Source organism: Bombina bombina, chromosome 1 (assembly GCF_027579735.1).
Source record: "Bombina bombina isolate aBomBom1 chromosome 1, aBomBom1.pri, whole genome shotgun sequence".
Lineage (NCBI taxonomy): Eukaryota > Metazoa > Chordata > Amphibia > Anura > Bombinatoridae > Bombina > Bombina bombina.
In genome coordinates, this window is record NC_069499.1 from 939,613,870 (window position 1) to 939,631,105 (window position 17,236).

Consider the following 17,236-nt stretch of genomic DNA (forward strand, 5'->3'; position numbering starts at 1 on the left):
TGGCACCAGCAAACTGAGGATTCAAATCACAGCAACTATTACCAAAAATTTTAATTTTTAATTATTAGAATACTGTCACAACAAATATGATTGGTGTAAATATTTTTCAAGTAGGCCTGGCACACAGGCTTGGAAGGCTGTAGAAAAGTGCAATTCTAGGGCACGAGCAAACTGAGGATTAAGATCATCAACAATCAAGATTTTTTTAATTTTAATTAGTAACTATACTGTGACAAAAAATTAGGATTGGTGTAAATAGTTGGCAAGACGGCCTGGCACAAAAGGATGGCAGGCAGGAGGTAGATGCAATTCAAGGACACTAGGAGACTGATTACTGACAGTCTAAACAGTGATGATTGACAATTTTTGCAATACTGTTAACAGAAATATGATTGCTGACAACAATTGGCTAGGTGGGCCTGGCTCACAGCAGGCTGCAAGGCAGTAGGAAAGTGCTTATCAATGGCACCAGCAAACTGAGGATTCAAATCACAGCAACTATTACCAAAAATTTTAATTTTTAATTATTAGAATACTGTCACAACAAATATGATTGGTGTAAATATTTTTTAAGTAGGCCTGGCACACAGGCTTGGAAGGCTGTAGAAAAGTGCAATTCTAGGGCACAAGCAAACTGAGGATTAAGATCATCAACAATCAAGATTTTTTTAATTTTAATTAGTAACTATACTGTGACAAAAATGTAGGATTGGTGTAAATAGTTGGCAAGACGGCCTGGCACAAAAGGATGGCAGGCAGGAGGTAGATGCAATTCAAGGACACTAGGAGACTGATTACTGACAGTCTAAACAGTGATGATTGACAATTTTTGCAATACTGTTAACAGAAATATGATTGGTGTAAATATTTTTTTAAGTAGGCCTGGCACACAGGCTTGGAAGGCTGTAGAAAAGTGCAATTCTAGGGCACGAGCAAACTGAGGATTAAGATCAACACTAAAATTTTTTTTATTTAAAATAGTAACTATACTGTCTGTGACAACAATTATGATTGGTGTAAATAGTTGGCTAGACGGCCTGGCACAAAAGGCTGGTAGTGGCAGGCAGGAGGTAAATGAAATTCAATGGCACTAGGAGACTGAATATTTGCTATGATTTTTTTTTAATTACTGTTACAGGAATTGTGATTGGTGCCACTAATTGGCTACTTGGGCCTGGCAGACAGGCTGGCAGAGTCATGGATGGTAGGTAGGGCAGCAATTTAACACAGTATGCTGTGTAAGTGACAAAAACACAGGACTGATAGAAAATTAAGTTAGATTACACTAGCAAAATATTTTAAAATTTTAGATTTTAATATTAAAATTATGTTAAGAAGTGCAATGCACATATGACTCTATGAGTGGTCGCACTGGCTGGCTGCTACGTAGGGCAGCAATTATAGCAACAGTATGCTGTGTAAGTCAGATAGACAGTTAGATACAGGCCTGATAGAAAATACAATTAGATTACACTAGCATAATGATTTAAAGACTTTTTTTTGGAAATTTTAAGAAAAAGGTTAAGCACATACATATGAGTCATGGCTGATAGCCTTGGAAGGGCAGCTATTAAAAACAGTAGGCTCTGTAAGTCGGATACACACACGCCTGATAGAAAATACTATTAGATTACACTAGAAAAATGATTGAAATTATTTTTTTGGGGGGGAAATTAAAAAAAGGTTAAACACATATGAGTCGTGGCTCATAGACTAGGGAGGGCAGCAAGTAAACACAGTAGGCTCTCTATGTCAGCAAAACACACAGGCCGGATAGAAAATTATATTAGATTACACTAGCAAACAAATTTAAACTTTTTTTTTTTTATATTAAAATTAAGGTGAAGAAGAATAGATATGAGTGCTGGGTAGCTGCCTGGCACAGACCAATTAACCAAAAGACTGAAAAAAAAAGAGGTATATTAATGCTGAGTGAGCCTGACAGACACAGGCATGATAGTAAATGTAATTAGGTTACACTAGCAAAATATTTTTTTTTTATTTTTTTTTTTTTAATTTAAAATAATGTTATAAATGGATATTAACACTGGTGGCTGCTGGCTGGCACAGAGCAATGAACCAGAGTATATGCTGTGTGACACTGGCCTGATAGAAAATGAAAAAAAATTACACTAGAAAAATAATTAAATTTTTGGGTTAGTTAAATTTAAACTAATGTTGTTAGGGAGATATCAGTAGTGGCAGTAGTCACAGCATATGCTGTTAGCCTTAAACACACAGCTGAAAGCCAGGCAAATGCTAATAAAAAAAAACCGAAAAAAAAAAAACGGCACGAAATAGAGCCCTAAAAAGGGCTTTTTGGGGTGCTGTGCTTGCAGCAGAGATGAGTGGAGTCCTTCTGGACTGTGAATACACTAGCCTAGCTATGTTTTTCCTATTAATGTCATGAGCAAAAACACAACACGTCCTCTCATTAAAAAAGCAAGGTCGTTATGAGTCTAAAATGGCGGATTCCTAGTAGCTGGGAGTGTCTGTGAGGGAGTGTCTGATGTTGATTGGCTCTAATGTGTCAGGCGGCTGTGACATAAAGGGTCAAAGTTTCCACAATGATGACACATAGGGGCGGATCGAACATCGCCATGTGTTCGCCCACAAACGCGAACGCGAACAAGCTATGTTCGCTGTGAACCGTTCGCGGGCGAACAGTTCGGGACATCACTAGTCATGATAAGCTTTTACATGCAGCGAATGTATCCATCAGTACTAGTACAATGCCTGTTGTGCCTTCAACATCTAATGTACATGATATCCCTGTGAATATAAAAGATTTTATTGCTGATGCGATTCAGAAGGCTTTGTCTGCTATTCTGCCTTCTAATAAATGTAAAAGGTCTTTTAAAACTTCTCATAAAGTTGATGAAATTTCAAATGACCGAAAACATACTGAATTATCCTTCTCTGATGAGGATCTATCTAATTCAGAAGATCCTACCTCAGATATTGACACTGACAAATCTACTTATCTCTTTAAGATGAAGTATATTTGTTCCTTGTTTAAAGAGGTGTTGATTACTTTGGATATTGAGGAAACTAGTCCTCTTGATACTAAAAATAGTAAACATTTAAATTCTGTTTATAAACCTCCTGTGGTTACTCCAGAGGTTTTTCCAGTTCCTGATGCTATTTCTTATATGATTTCAAAGAATTGGAATAGGCCCGGCACTTCTTTTATTCCTTCTTCTAGGTTTAAAAAGTTGTATCCTTTGCCAGCAGTTAGATTGGAGTTTTGGGAAAAATCTGCAAAGTTGATAGGGCTATTTCTACTCTTCCCAAACGTACTACTATTTCTATGAAAGATAGTACTTCTTTTAAGGACCCTTTAGATAGGAAACTTGAATCTTATCTAAGGAAAGCTTATTTATTTTCTGGCTACATTCTTAGGCCTGCTATATCCATGGCTGATGTTGCAGCTGCATCAACTTTTTGGTTGGAAAGCTTAGAGCAACAGGAAACAGATCCTGATTTGTCTAGTATTGTTCACTTGCTTCAACATGCTAATCATTTTATCTGTGATGCTATTTTTGATATCATCAAAATTGATGTTAAAACTATGTCTTTAGCTATTTTAGCTAGAAGAGCTTTGTGGCTCAAATATTGGAATGCTGACATGGTATCTAGATTACTATCTCTTTCTTTCCAAGGTAACACTTTATTTGGTTCTCAGTTGGATTCAATCATTTCAACTGTCACTGGGGGGGGAGGGAGTTTTTTTTTTACCTCAGGATAAAAGATCTAAGAGTAAATCTAAAGCTTCTAATCGTTTTCGTTCTTTTCGACAGAATAAGAAACACAAAACTAATCATTCCCCCAAAGAATCTGGTTCCAATTGGAAACCTTCTTCAAGTTAGACTAAATCCAAGCCTTTTAAGAAACCAAAGCCAGCCCCCAAGTTTGCATGAAGGTGCGGCCCTCATTCCAGCTCAGCTGGTGTGGGGGGCAGATTAAAATATTTCCAGAACATTTGGGCAGATTCTGTCCAAAATCAATGGATTGTTGTCTCTCAAGGGTATCAAATAGGATTCAGAGTAAGACCTCCTGTGAGAAGTTTTTTTCTATCACGCGTCCCAGAAATCCAGTGAAGGCTCAGGCTTTTCTGAAGTGTGTTTCAGATCTAGAGCTTTCAGGGGTAATCTTACCAGTTCCATCTCAGGAACAGGGTCTGGGGTTTTATTCAAACCTATTCATTGTCCCAAAGAAAGAAAATTCATTCATGCCAGTTCTGGATCTGAAAATTTTGAATCATTTTTTAAGAGTGCCAACTTTCAAAATGGTGACTATAGGAACTATTCTGCCTTTTGTTCAGCAAGGTCATTATATGTCCATGATAGACTTACAGGGTGCATATTTTCATATTCCGATTAATCATAACTACTATCGGTTTCTGAGATTCTCTTTCCTAGACAAGCTCACCAATTTGTCGCTCTTCCATTTGGCCTAGCGACAGCTCCAAGAATTTTTTCAAAGGTTCTCGTGCCCTACTCTCTATAATCTGAGAACAGGGTATTGCGGTGTTTCCTTATTTGGATGATATATTGGTACTAGCTCAGTCTTTAAAGTCTGATGAATCTCACACAAATCAACTAGTGTTGGAGGATCAATTTACCAAAAAGTTCCTTGATTCCTCAGACAAGGGTCACCTTTTTAGGTTTCCAGATAGAATCAGTGTCCATGACTCTGTCTCTAACAGACAAGAGACAAATAAAATTGGTTTTAGCTTGTCGAAACATTCAGTCTCAATCTTTCCCTTCAGTGGCTATGTGCATGGAAGTTCTAGCTCTCATGACGGCAGCATCGGACGCAATCCCCTTTGCTCATTTTCATATGAGACCTCTTCAGCTTTGTATGCTGAATCAATGGTGCAGGAATTATACAAGTATATCACAATTAATATTCTTAAATCCCAATGTTCAACTCTCTCTGACTTGGTGGTTAGATCACCATCGTATAGTTCAAGAGGCCTCTTTTATTCATCCAACCAGGACTATAATCATAACAGATGCAAGTCTTTCAGGTTGGAGAGCTGTCTGGGGATCTCTGACAGCACAAGGGGTTTGGAAATCTCAAGGGGTGAGGTTACCAATCAATATTTTAGAACTCCATGCTATTTTCAGGGCTCTTCAGGTTTGGCCTCTGTTGAATAGTGAACCATTCATTTGTTTTCAGACAGACAATATCACAACTGTGGCATATGTTAATCATCAGGGTGGGACTCACAGTCCCCTAGCTATGAAAGAAGTATCTCTGATACTTTCTTGGGTAGAATGCAGCTCTTGTATAATTTCTGCGGTACATATCTCAGGTGTAGACAATTGGGAAACGGATTATCTCAGCCGTCAGACTTTACATCCAGGGGAGTGGTCTCTCCATCAAGATTTGTTTTTTCAGATTGTTCAGATGTGGGGTCTTCCAGAAATAGATCTGAAATAACTTCCCAGGTACTTGTCCAGGTCTAGGTATCCTAAGGCGGAGTTGGTGGATGCGTTAGCAGTTCCTTGGTTTTACCAACCTGCTTATATCTTCCCGCCTCTAGTTCTTCTTCCAAGAGTGATCTCCAAGATCATCATGGAACAATTGTTTGTGTTTCTGGTAGCAACAGCATGGCCTCACAGGTTCTGGTATGCGGATCTTGTCCGGATGTCCAGTTGCTAACCTCGGCCACTTCCTTTAAGACCAGACTTTCTGTCTCAAGGACCGTTTTTCCATCAGGGTTTAAAATCGTTTAATTTGAAGTTATGGAAATTGAATGCTTAGTGCTTAGTCATAGAGGTTTCTCTGACTCAGTGATTGATACTATGTTACAGGTTTGTAAATCTGTTTCTAGGAAGATTTATTATTGAGTTTGGAAGACTTATATTTCATGGTGTCATAAATTTTCCTGGTATTCTTTTAGAATTCCTAGAATTTTAGAGTTTCTTCAGGATGGTTTGGATAAAGGTTTATCTGCAAGTTCTTGAAGGGACAAATCTCTGCTCTTTCTGTTTTATTTCACAGAAAGATTGCAAAGCTTTCTGATATTCACTGTTTTGTACAGGCTTTGGTCCATATCAAACCTGTCATTAAATCAATCTCTCCTCCTTGGAGTCTTAATTTGGTTTTGAAGGCTTTACAGGCTCCTCCTTTTGAGCCTATGCATTCTTTGGATATTAAACTACTTTCTTGGAAAGTGTTGTTCCTTTTGGCTATCTCTTCTGCTAGAAGAGTTTACAAATTATCTGCTCTTTCTGGGGAGTCTCCTTTTCTGATTTTCCATCAGGATAAGGCAGTTTTGTGGACTTCATTTAAATTTTTACCTAAGGTTGTGAATTTTAACATTAATAAGGAAATTGTTGTTCCCTCTTTGTGTCCTAATCCTAAGAATTCTTTGTAGAGATCCTTACATTCTGGATGTTGTAAGAGCTTTGAAATATTATGTTTAAGCTACTAAAGATTTCAGGATGACGTCTAGTCTATTTTTTGTCTTTTCTGGTTCTAGGAAAGGTCAGAAATCTTCTGTCATTTCCTTGGCATCTTAGTTAAAGCTTTTGGTTCATCAGGCTTATTTGGAGTCAGGTCAGGCCCCGCCTCCGGGAATCACAGCTCATTCTACTAGATCAGTCTCCACTTCATGGGCTTTTAAGAATGAAGCTTCAGTTGAGCAGATTTGCAAAGCAGCAACTTGGTCTTCTTTGCATACATTTACTAAATTCTACCGTTTTTATGTTTTTGCCTCGTCGGAAGCAGTTTTTGGTAGAAAAGTTCTTCAGGCAGCTGTTTCCGTTTGATTCCTCTGCTTATGTTTTAAGTTTTTTCTTTTCAATTATGAGAAAAACGTATTTTTTTGAATGTGGATTTAATTTTTTTCAGCGGAAAATGGCTGTTTTTATTTGTATCTCTCCCTCTCTAGTGACCCTTCTGTTGAGTTCCACATCTTGAGAAAACGTAATTTATGTAAGAACTTACCTGATAAATTAATTTCTTTCATATTGGCAAGAGTCCGTGAGGCCCACCCTTTTTATGGTGGCTATGTTTTTTGTATAAAGGACAATTATATTTCCAGTTCCCTTTTTGATGCTTTTTACTCCATTTTCTATTACCCCACTACTTGGCTATTTGTTAAACTGAATTGTGGGTGTGGTGAGGGGTGTATTTATAGGCATTTTGAGGTTTGGGGAACTTTGCCCCTCCTGATAGGATTGTATATCCCATACGTCACTAGCTCATGGACGCTTGCCAATATGAAAGAAATTAATTTATCAGGTAAGTTCTTACATAAATTATGCTTTTTGCCTCAGAGGCAGCTCTTTACTTCCAGACATCAGGTCAGTTGATGAAAAATAAACAAGCCATGTGTGTGTGTGTGTGTGTGTGTGTATGCCTGTGTATGTTGGTGTCTGTCTGTGTGTGCATGCCTGTGTGTGTTAGTGTCTGTCTGTATGTATGTGTGTATGCCTGTGTGTGTTAGTGTCTTTGTGTGTGTTAGTGTCTCTCTGTTTGTGTATGCCTGTGTGTGTAAATGTCTGTCTACGTGTGTATGCCTGTGTGTGTTAGTGTCTGTTTATGCCTGTGTGTTAGTGTGTATGACTGTGTTAGTGTCTGTCTGTGTGTCTGTATGCCTGTGTGTGTCTCTGTGTGTGTTAGTGTCTCTGTGTGTGTATGCCTGTATGTGTTAGTCTGTCTGTCTGTGTATGCCTGTGTGTGTTAGTGTGTGACTGTGTGTTAGTGACTCTGTGTGTATGTGTGTGTCTGTATGTATGTGTATGCCAGTGTGTGTCTGTGTGTGTGTATGCATGTGTGTGTCTGTGTGTTAGTTTCTGTCTATGTGTGCCTGTATGTGTGTGTATATGCCTGTGTGTGTCTTTGAGTTAGTGTCTGTGTGTCTGTGTGTGTCTGTCTGTGTGTTAGTATTTCTGCACATAGATCTCCACACGTCCTAGATATGAACTTGCAGAATAAGTCTAACACTGCACCATCACTAGGAACTTCATGGCTACTGCATTGCTGGCACAGCTTTCACACTCTCAGGCTGCTGGCAGAGACATGGTTATCCCTGCAGGTCTATTATATGATAATGTAATGTATTGTGAACCCCCATTTAAATAACCCACGAGCCGCCACTGAAGAGGAGCCTCCAAGAGCACAACACATAATTGTCCATTGAACTGTAACTTAATGCAGAGGATAACAATGTGTAGTAGAAGGGTAATCTAGATATAGATACAGTGCTGGAACTTTTTAGAACTCCACTGGTACCAACTAATAAGATATTGCAATGCCTGTTAAATGATGATATTACTAAGGGTGTACATTTAGATCCTTGGTTAGGATCAGAATGTAGAAGAAGGCAGCTGCTCGCTCATGGGATTCAGCTCTTTTTGGGAGCCGCATTTATTCTTGACAAAGTTAAACACACTAGAATATGTGCAAATCCAGATCCTAGTGCGCTGAACTTTGTCATGGAGAAGTGTGTCACCCCTATACCTGTACCTGTGAGGCTCTAAGGGGACGAGGAGTTAGGAGGGGTTAATTTCTCAGAAACCCATATTCACCATAACCAGTATCACTAATGTACAATACAGGGTTAACTAAACTTAACAGTATACTCACTCCAGGCAGGGCTAAACGCCAGTCTCTGCCTCCAATTTGCCACACACAGAACTACTTGCCCAGCTGTGACAGGGGAGAGAGTGCAGGAATGAAGGAGTTAACAGCACAGGGTCTCCAGTTACCGTATCCTAATTCCTTACCAGTGCCTATTAGCCACCCACATTAATCCCCCAAATCCTACCTACACTCCCCCAAACATGAACATTCGCTGCCACCACCAAATAACGTATTATTAAGGCTTTTCAGTATACCCCTAAATTACAGTAACACTTAAAGAAAACAAATATATAAAAAAAATAATGATTTGGTACAGTTATTTCCAATCTCACGAAAGCCGTAAATTCAGTAACAAAGAAAGATCTGATCAAATTTTTTCTGGAAAAAAAGTTCACATTGCATAAAAAAAAAAAAATAAAAGGAAAAAAAGCTAATTAAACAATAGTGCAAAACTACAATTATAAAAAAAAGGATCAAATACAAGGGTCAAGTCGAGCGGGAACACATGGGAATGGAGTTCCTGCACTATTTTTGCAGGAGGAACAAAGTTCCCTCTGGACAGAGAACAGACACACTTGAGTAAACACTGCTTCTGCTGGTGGTAGGGGCTGGAGCACAGTCTGGTTAGAAGGATAGTGAGATAGTCTAGAAATGGGCAGCAACACTTTCTACAATACACTAAATGCAAGCCTGTCAGCGGTCCTGCTGTGTGATCACTCCGCAATGTGTGTAACAAAGGGTGCTTACATTTCTGTGTGGCTTGCTCTGGAGTTATTTAGCTCCCCTCAGCAGAAATAGTGGGTGAGACTATGTGACAGAGGACAGAGTCTCAGGCCCAAAGGCAACCATTCAACCCTCATTGGTTTTTATTTGCTTTCATTATCCAAAGTGTATAGATTATATACATGTAAATACAGTCGCCTAGATTACGAGTTTTGCGGTAACAGGGGTGCGTTGCTAACGAGCCTTTTTTTTAACGCTACCTTAAGACAACGCTGGTACTACAGGTTTTTTTCAAACTGGTGTTGGCCGCAAAAAGGTGAGCGTAGAGCAAAATTTAGCTCCTCATCTCACCTCAATACCAGCGCTGCTTACGGTAGCGGTAAGCTGGCTAAACATGCTTGTGCACGATTTCCCCATAGGAAACAATGGGGCTGAGCCGTCTGAAAAAAAAACCTAACACCTGCAAAAAAGCAGCGTCCAGCTTCTAACGCAGCCCCATTTATTCCTATGGGGAAAGGAATTTTATGTCTACACCTAACACCCTAACATTAACCCCTAATCTGCTGTCCCCAACATTGTCGCCACCTACATTATAATTATTAACCCCTACTCTGCCGCTCCGGACACCCCCGCCACCTACATTATCCCTATGAACCCCTAATCTGCTGTCCCCAACATCGCCAAGCCCTACATTATATTTCTTAACCCCTAATCTGCCCCCCCAACGTCGCTGCAGCCTAACTATATTTATTAACCCCTAATCTGCCGCCGCCAATGTCGCGGCCACTATAATAAAGTTAAATCCTAACACACCCTAACTTAAATTTAATTTAAATAAATCTAAATAAAATAACTACAATTAAATAAATTATTCCTATTTAAAACTAAATACTTACCTGTAAAATAAACCCTAAGCTAGCTACAATATAACTAATAGTTACATTGCAGCTAGCTTAGGGTTTATATTTATTTTATAGGCAACTTTGTATTTATTTTAACTAGGTAAAATAGTTATTAAATATTTATTAACTATTTAAGAACTTCCTAGTTAAAATAAAGACACATATACCTTTAAAATAAATCCTAACCTAAGTTACAATTACACCTAACACTACACTATCATTAAATTAATTACCTAAACTACCTACAATTAATTACAATTAAATTAAATAAACTAAAGTTCGAAAAAAAAAACACTAAATTACAGAAAATAAAAAAATAATTAAATTTTTTTTTAAACTAATTACACCTACTCTAATCCCCCTAATAAAATAAAAAATCCCCCCAAAATAATAAAATTCCCTACCCTATACTAAATTACAAATAGCCCTTAAATGGGCCTTTTGTGGGGCATTGCCCCAAAGTAATCAGCTCTTTTACTTGAAAAAAAAGACAATACCGCCCCACCATTACAACCCACCAACCCTAATCTGCCCCCCCAACATCGCTGCAGCCTAACTATATTTATTAACCCCTAATCTCCCGCCGCCAATGTCGCGGCCACTATAATAAAGTCTAACCCTAACACACCCTAACTTAAATTTAATTTAAATAAATCTAAATAAAATAACTACAATTAAATAAATTATTCCTATTTAAAACTAAATACTTACCTGTAAAATAAACCCTAAGCTAGCTACAATATAACTAATAGTTACATTGCAGCTAGCTTAGGGTTTATATTTATTTTATAGGCAACTTTGTATTTATTTTAACTAGGTAAAATAGTTATTAAATATTTATTAACTATTTAAGAACTTCCTAGTTAAAATAAAGACACATATACCTGTAAAATAAATCCTAACCTAAGTTACAATTACACCTAACACTACACTATCATTAAATTAATTACCTAAACTACCTACAATTAATTACAATTAAATTAAATAAACTAAAGTACGAAAAAAAAACACTAAATTACAGAAAATAAAAAAATAATTAAAAATTTTTTTAAACTAATTACACCTACTCTAATCCCCCTAATAAAATAAAAAATCCCCCCAAAATAATAAAATTCCCTACCCTATACTAAATTACAAATAGCCCTTAAATGGGCCTTTTGTGGGGCATTGCCCCAAAGTAATCAGCTCTTTTACTTGAAAAAAAAGACAATACCGCCCCACCATTACAACCCACCACCCACACACCCAACCCTACTCTAAATCCCACCCAATCCCCCCTTTAAAAACCTAACACTAACCCCTTGAAGAACACCCTACCTTGAGCCCGTCTTCACCCAGCCGGGCTCAAGTGGACCTCCAGAGGGGCAGAAGTCTTCATCTGATCCGGGCAGAAGAGGTCCTCCAAGTGGCAGAAGTCTTCATCCAAAGTGGAGCGGGTCCATCTTCAATCCAGCTGACTCGGAGCCAACCTCTTCAAACGAAGTCCAAGCGAAAAATGAAGGTTCCTTTAAATGACGTCATCCAAGATGGCGTCCCTTCAATTCTGATAGGCTGATAGGATTCTATCAGCCAATCGGAATTAAGGTAGGAAAAATCATATTGGCTGATCCAATCAGCTAATAGGATTGAAGTTCAATCCTATTGACTGATCCAATCAGCCAATAGGATTGAGCTTGCATTCTATTGGCTGTACCTATCCTATTGGCTGAGCTCAATCCTATTGGCTGATTAGATCAGCCAATAGGATTTTTCCTACCTTAATTCCGATTGGCTGATAGAATCCTATCAGCCAATCAGAATTCAAGGGACGCCATCTTGGATTACGTCATTTAAAGGAACCTTCATTCTTCTCTTGGACTTCGTTTGAAGAGGATGGCTCCGCATTGGCTGGATTGAAGATGGACCCACTCTGCTCCAGATGGATGAAGCTAGAAGATGCCATCTGGATGAAGACTTCTGCCGCTTGGAGGGCCTCTTCTGCCCGGATCGGATAAAGACTTCTGCCCCTCTGGTGGTCCACTTGTGCCCGGCTGGGTGAAGACAGCTCAAGGTAGGGTGATCTTCAAGGGTTAGTGTTAGGTTTTTTTAAAGGGGATTGGTTGGGTTTTAGAGTAGGGATGGGTGTGTGGGTGGCGGGTTGTAATGTTGGGGTGGTATTCTCTTTTTTTCATGTAAAAGAGCTGATTTCTTTGGGGCAATGCCCCGCAAAAGGCCCTTTTAAGGGCTATTTGTAATTTAGCATAGGGTAGGAAATGTTATTATATTGGGGAGCTTTTTTATTTTATTAGGGGGATTAGATTAGGTGCAATTAGTTTAAAAAATGTTTAATTATTTTTTTATTTTCTGTAATTTAGTGTTTTTTTCGTACTTTAGTTTGTTTAATTTAATTGTAGGTAGTTTAGGTAATTAATTTAATAATAGTGTAGTGTTAGGAGTAATTGTAACTTAGGTTAGGATTTATTTTACAGGTATATTTGTCTTTATTTTAACTAGGAAGTTATTAAATAGTTAATAACTATTTAATAAATATTGTACCTAGTTAAAATAAATACAAAGTTGCCTGTAAAATAAATATAAACCCTAAGCTAGCTACAATGTAACTATTAGTTATATTGTAGCTAGCCTAGGGTTTATTTTACAGGTAAGTATTTAGTTTTAAATATGATTAATTTATTTAATTGTAGTAACTTTATTTAGATTATTTTAAATTATATTTAAGTTGGGGGGGTTAGGGTTAGGTTTAGATTTAGGTTTAGGGGTTAATACCTTCAATATAGTAGCGGCAACGTTGGGGGTGGCAGATTAGGTGTTAATAAATGTACTGCAATGTTAGGGACGGCAGATTAGGGGTTAATAAAATTTAACTAGTGTTTGCGAGGTGGGAGTGTGGCGGTTTAGGGGTTAATATATTTATTAAAGTGGCAGCGATGTCCAGTCGGCAGATTAGGGGTTAATATATTTATTAACGTGTTTTCGATGTTGGGGGGGGGCTCGGTTTAGAAGTTAATAGGTAGTTTATGGGTGTTAGTGTACTTTTTAGCACTTTAGTTAAGAGTTTATGTTACGGCGTTAGCCCATAAAACTCTTAACTACTGACTTTTAAATGTGGTCTTGACAGGAGAGGGTGTACCTCTCACTTTTTCCAAGACTCGTAATACCGACATTAGGAAAATCCCATTAAAAAGATAGGATACGCAATTGACGTAAGGGGATTTGCGGTATGCTCGAGTCGCGGAATAAAAGTGAGCGGTACACCTGTACCTGCAAGACTCGCAATACCAGCAGGCATTAAAAAGCAGTGTTGGGACCTCTCAATGCTGCTTTTTAAGGCTAACGCAAGACTCGTAAATCTAGAAGAGTGTGTGTACGTGTGTGTGTGTATAAAACAATATTAATTGCGAGGGGGTGGAAGTCTTGGTGAGTTCCCACACTTTTTTTTATGCGACTTGACCCCTGATCAAATACAAAGAAATCCTAATGAAGACTGCCTGTGTTACAATCACACACTACTTTATACCCAGTCCAGGTCACATGACCCACTTCAGGGAGTAGTTGGACACACTAGGATTAGTACACATTCTGGTATTACAAGTCCATAGTAAAACTGACTAACCAGACAAAGTTTAGAGCAGCCACATCCCTTTAGGGTGCCCTATTCTTTCAATGGATAGCACAACCTCATTAAACATTGCTCGTATTGAAAGTTATCTGTTGTGCTCCAGTAAAAAAGTTAGCTGACTTGAGACCGGAAGTAAAGTGTTAAAGGGCTAAAATAAAAGTATCACAAAACACATTGAAAGATTTTTCAAATAAAGCATTGCACTCATATTTATACAGGGCTGCCTGGGTGCAGAAACATTTCTGCTCTCCCCCTACTAAGGGCTAGATTAAGGATGGAGCACAATGGTTTGCGAGAAGCACAAACTTGATTGTGAGATTTCTGTATTTTTTGGTGCTCAACTCCAGATTACAAGTGGAGAGGTGTTTAAATTACAGTGAGTTACTTGGCACAAATCTGTGATCATTTGCACTCCCTATACTTTCAATGGGCCCTGTCGTTCACAAAAATGCGCTCCTATTACAGGTTGAGCACTCAAACGCAATCGCATTTACGCTCAAACTTTTTACACAACTTGAAAGTTTGCTTAAAATGTTTGGGCTGAGAAAAAAGTTGCACTAAACAAACAAAAATGGTTTTCCACCTACACTATCCACCCACTAAAAACCAAAGTAACCCCCACATCCAAAAACCCCCCAAACCTATCTTTAAAAAAACCTTACCTAAAAATTGCCCTGAGAAGGCCTTTTTTAGGGCATTATTCTGAAGTAATCACAACTCTTTTGCTGAAACATAAAAAAAAACTATCTTTAAAAAATCTAAAAACCCTATCCTAAAAAAATGTCCTGAAAAGGTCATTAGTGATTGAACAAAACCCTATACTAAAACTAAACTTCACACCCAAAAATAGACTACAGCTTAACCACAAAAGTTGGAACTCACAAACTCGAATCTGGTTTCTTACGGGGGCAGCGGCAGGTTTTCGTAGCAGAGGTTATCAGGTCCTCTTCAGTCGTCTCCGGCATTCTCTTCCATCCCATGTACCTTCATGCTGTCACCGCAGGACTCTGAAGTTTGAATGCAAGGTTCCCCCTTATATAAAGGTGCCCTTACATTTCTATAGTCTTATTTTCAAATCCAAATTCAAATCAGCCAATGAAAGCTTTGTGATGGAGGATTGTGGTAGTTAGGAAGTTAATATGTTAGGGGGTTGTTTGTTATGGAGGTAATGGTGGTCTAGGGGATAATAGTTTAGGGAGTTTATAGCAGTGGGGTGTGTGGCGGTTAAGGGGTTATAGTTTAGGGAGTTTATTGTGGTGGGGGGGGTGTGGTGTTTTAGGGGTTAATAGTGTAGGGGGTTAGTTTGTGATGGGGAATGTGGTGGTTTAGGAGTTATTAGAGTAGGGGTCTTATTGCAATGGGGGTTAATGCACAAGTGTCGGTGTGAGGTTTTGCACCTACACTTTCCGCCCCCTACACTATTAACCCCTAAACCACCACAACCCCAATCACAAATCCTAATCTAAAAACCCTATCCTAAAAAAAATACTACAGCTAAACCCCAAAAGTTGGTACTCACCAACTTGAATCTGGTTGTTTATGGGGGCAGCTGCAGGTTTCATGGCACTGGTTATCAGGTCCTCTCTTTAGTCTTCTCCGGTCGTCTTCAGGGGCGTTCTGGCATCCTATTCCATATAAGGGTGCCCTTGCATTTCTATTGGCTGGTTTTTAAATCTAAATTCGAATCAGTTAATAGAATGAAAGCTTTGCCATGGAGGGTTGTGGCGGTTTGGAGGTTACCCTATGTTTGGGGGTTGTTTGCTATGGGGTAATGGTGGTTTAGAGGTTATTAGTGTAGGGAGTTTATAGGGGTGGGGTGTGTGGTGGTTAGGGTTTATATTGTAGAGAGTTTATTGGGGTGGGGTGTGTGGCTGTTTAGGGCTTAATAGTGTAGCGAGTTAGTTTGCAATGGAGGGAGTGGTGGGGTTAGAGGTTATTAGTTTAGGAGGCTTATTTTGATGGGGGTTAACGTGCAAGCATAGGTGTTAGTTTTTTTTAACATTGCTGCTTCATTGAATTCAGTGGAGTTACTGTGATATCACTAACTCAATATCCTCTGGTTAAAGGGACAAAACCAAGCTTGATAAAAACGCGTTGCTCAGTTTTTTGGATTCAGATGCTTCCGTAGCAAAGCAAATTCTAACTACTCCTGGCATTATCCGGGACTTCGTTTGTGAACAACAATTAAGTTATTGAAATTTCGCTACTCGCCAAAGCTTATCTGGGCTGGCATCCTGAGACGGCGATAAAAATACAGGCTTGGTGTTCAGCTGGATGAGTGATATTTAAACAGTTTTGAGATTGTCATAACTATAGTTCTTTTTTCCAAACGTTTCAGACGGATGCTGCAAAGCCTAATGTGAGTAAGATATTGTTTTTCCTTGTATACTGTGATATTGCCTAAAGAGTTTCCGTCTTTAATTCACAGGGAGACGGCTCACAGAGGATCATTTTAAGACTTTTCTGTTTGAACTGGAGCGGACTACAACTTTGTGTTATTTTTTTTATATTATATGTGATACATTTTGTATAATTTGTGTATCCGATACGATTGGATTTGATGTGATTTGCTTTTATTGTTTTCAGAATTTTGTGTTTAATAGTTGTTATTGTCATACCAGGTAAAGCAATTCCTGTTTTATTAAGTTTATTTAATACATTTTTTAAAAATTCCCCTCGTATCCACACTTTAGCATACTTTTTGCGCAATCAAGTATTTTTATTTTTTATAGCATATTTTTTTCAAGGTATAGGAGATCCTTATTTCTTTTTTTGTTTGTTGTGACCCCATAGCGCTTATCTATTTTCTTAGGTGTTTTCTATTCAGTGTTCTAAATATGTACCAACCAAGCTTTATTTTGATTTTTAAATGTGTCTAATTTTCTCTACATCAATAAGAACAATGCCATGCAATCTTTACTTGCCACATCCGCAGCAGCACAGCTATGCAGGGATTTTATAGGCCCTGTGCACTGACAAAATAATTTTTCATTTTCATGGAACCAAAGACCTTCAGAGGGTAAGTATACTCTATTTATGTGTTTCACATGCATGCTACTGTGGGTAAGATTACAAGTAGCTCCTTATTAGTGATGTCGCAAACTTAAATTTTTCCTTTCACGAACGGCGAATGTGAACGTCCGCAAAAGTTCGCGAACGGCGAACTGGGCGAACCGCCATTGACTTCAATAGGAAGGCGAATTTTAAAACCCACAGGGACTCTTTCTGGCCAGAATAGTGATGGGAAAGTTGTTTCAAGGGTACTAACACCTGGACTGTGGCATGCCGCAGGGGGATCCATGGCAAAACTCCCACGTAAAATTACATAGTTGATGCAGAGTCTGGTTTTAATCCATAAAGGGCATACATCACCTAACATTCCTAAATTGTT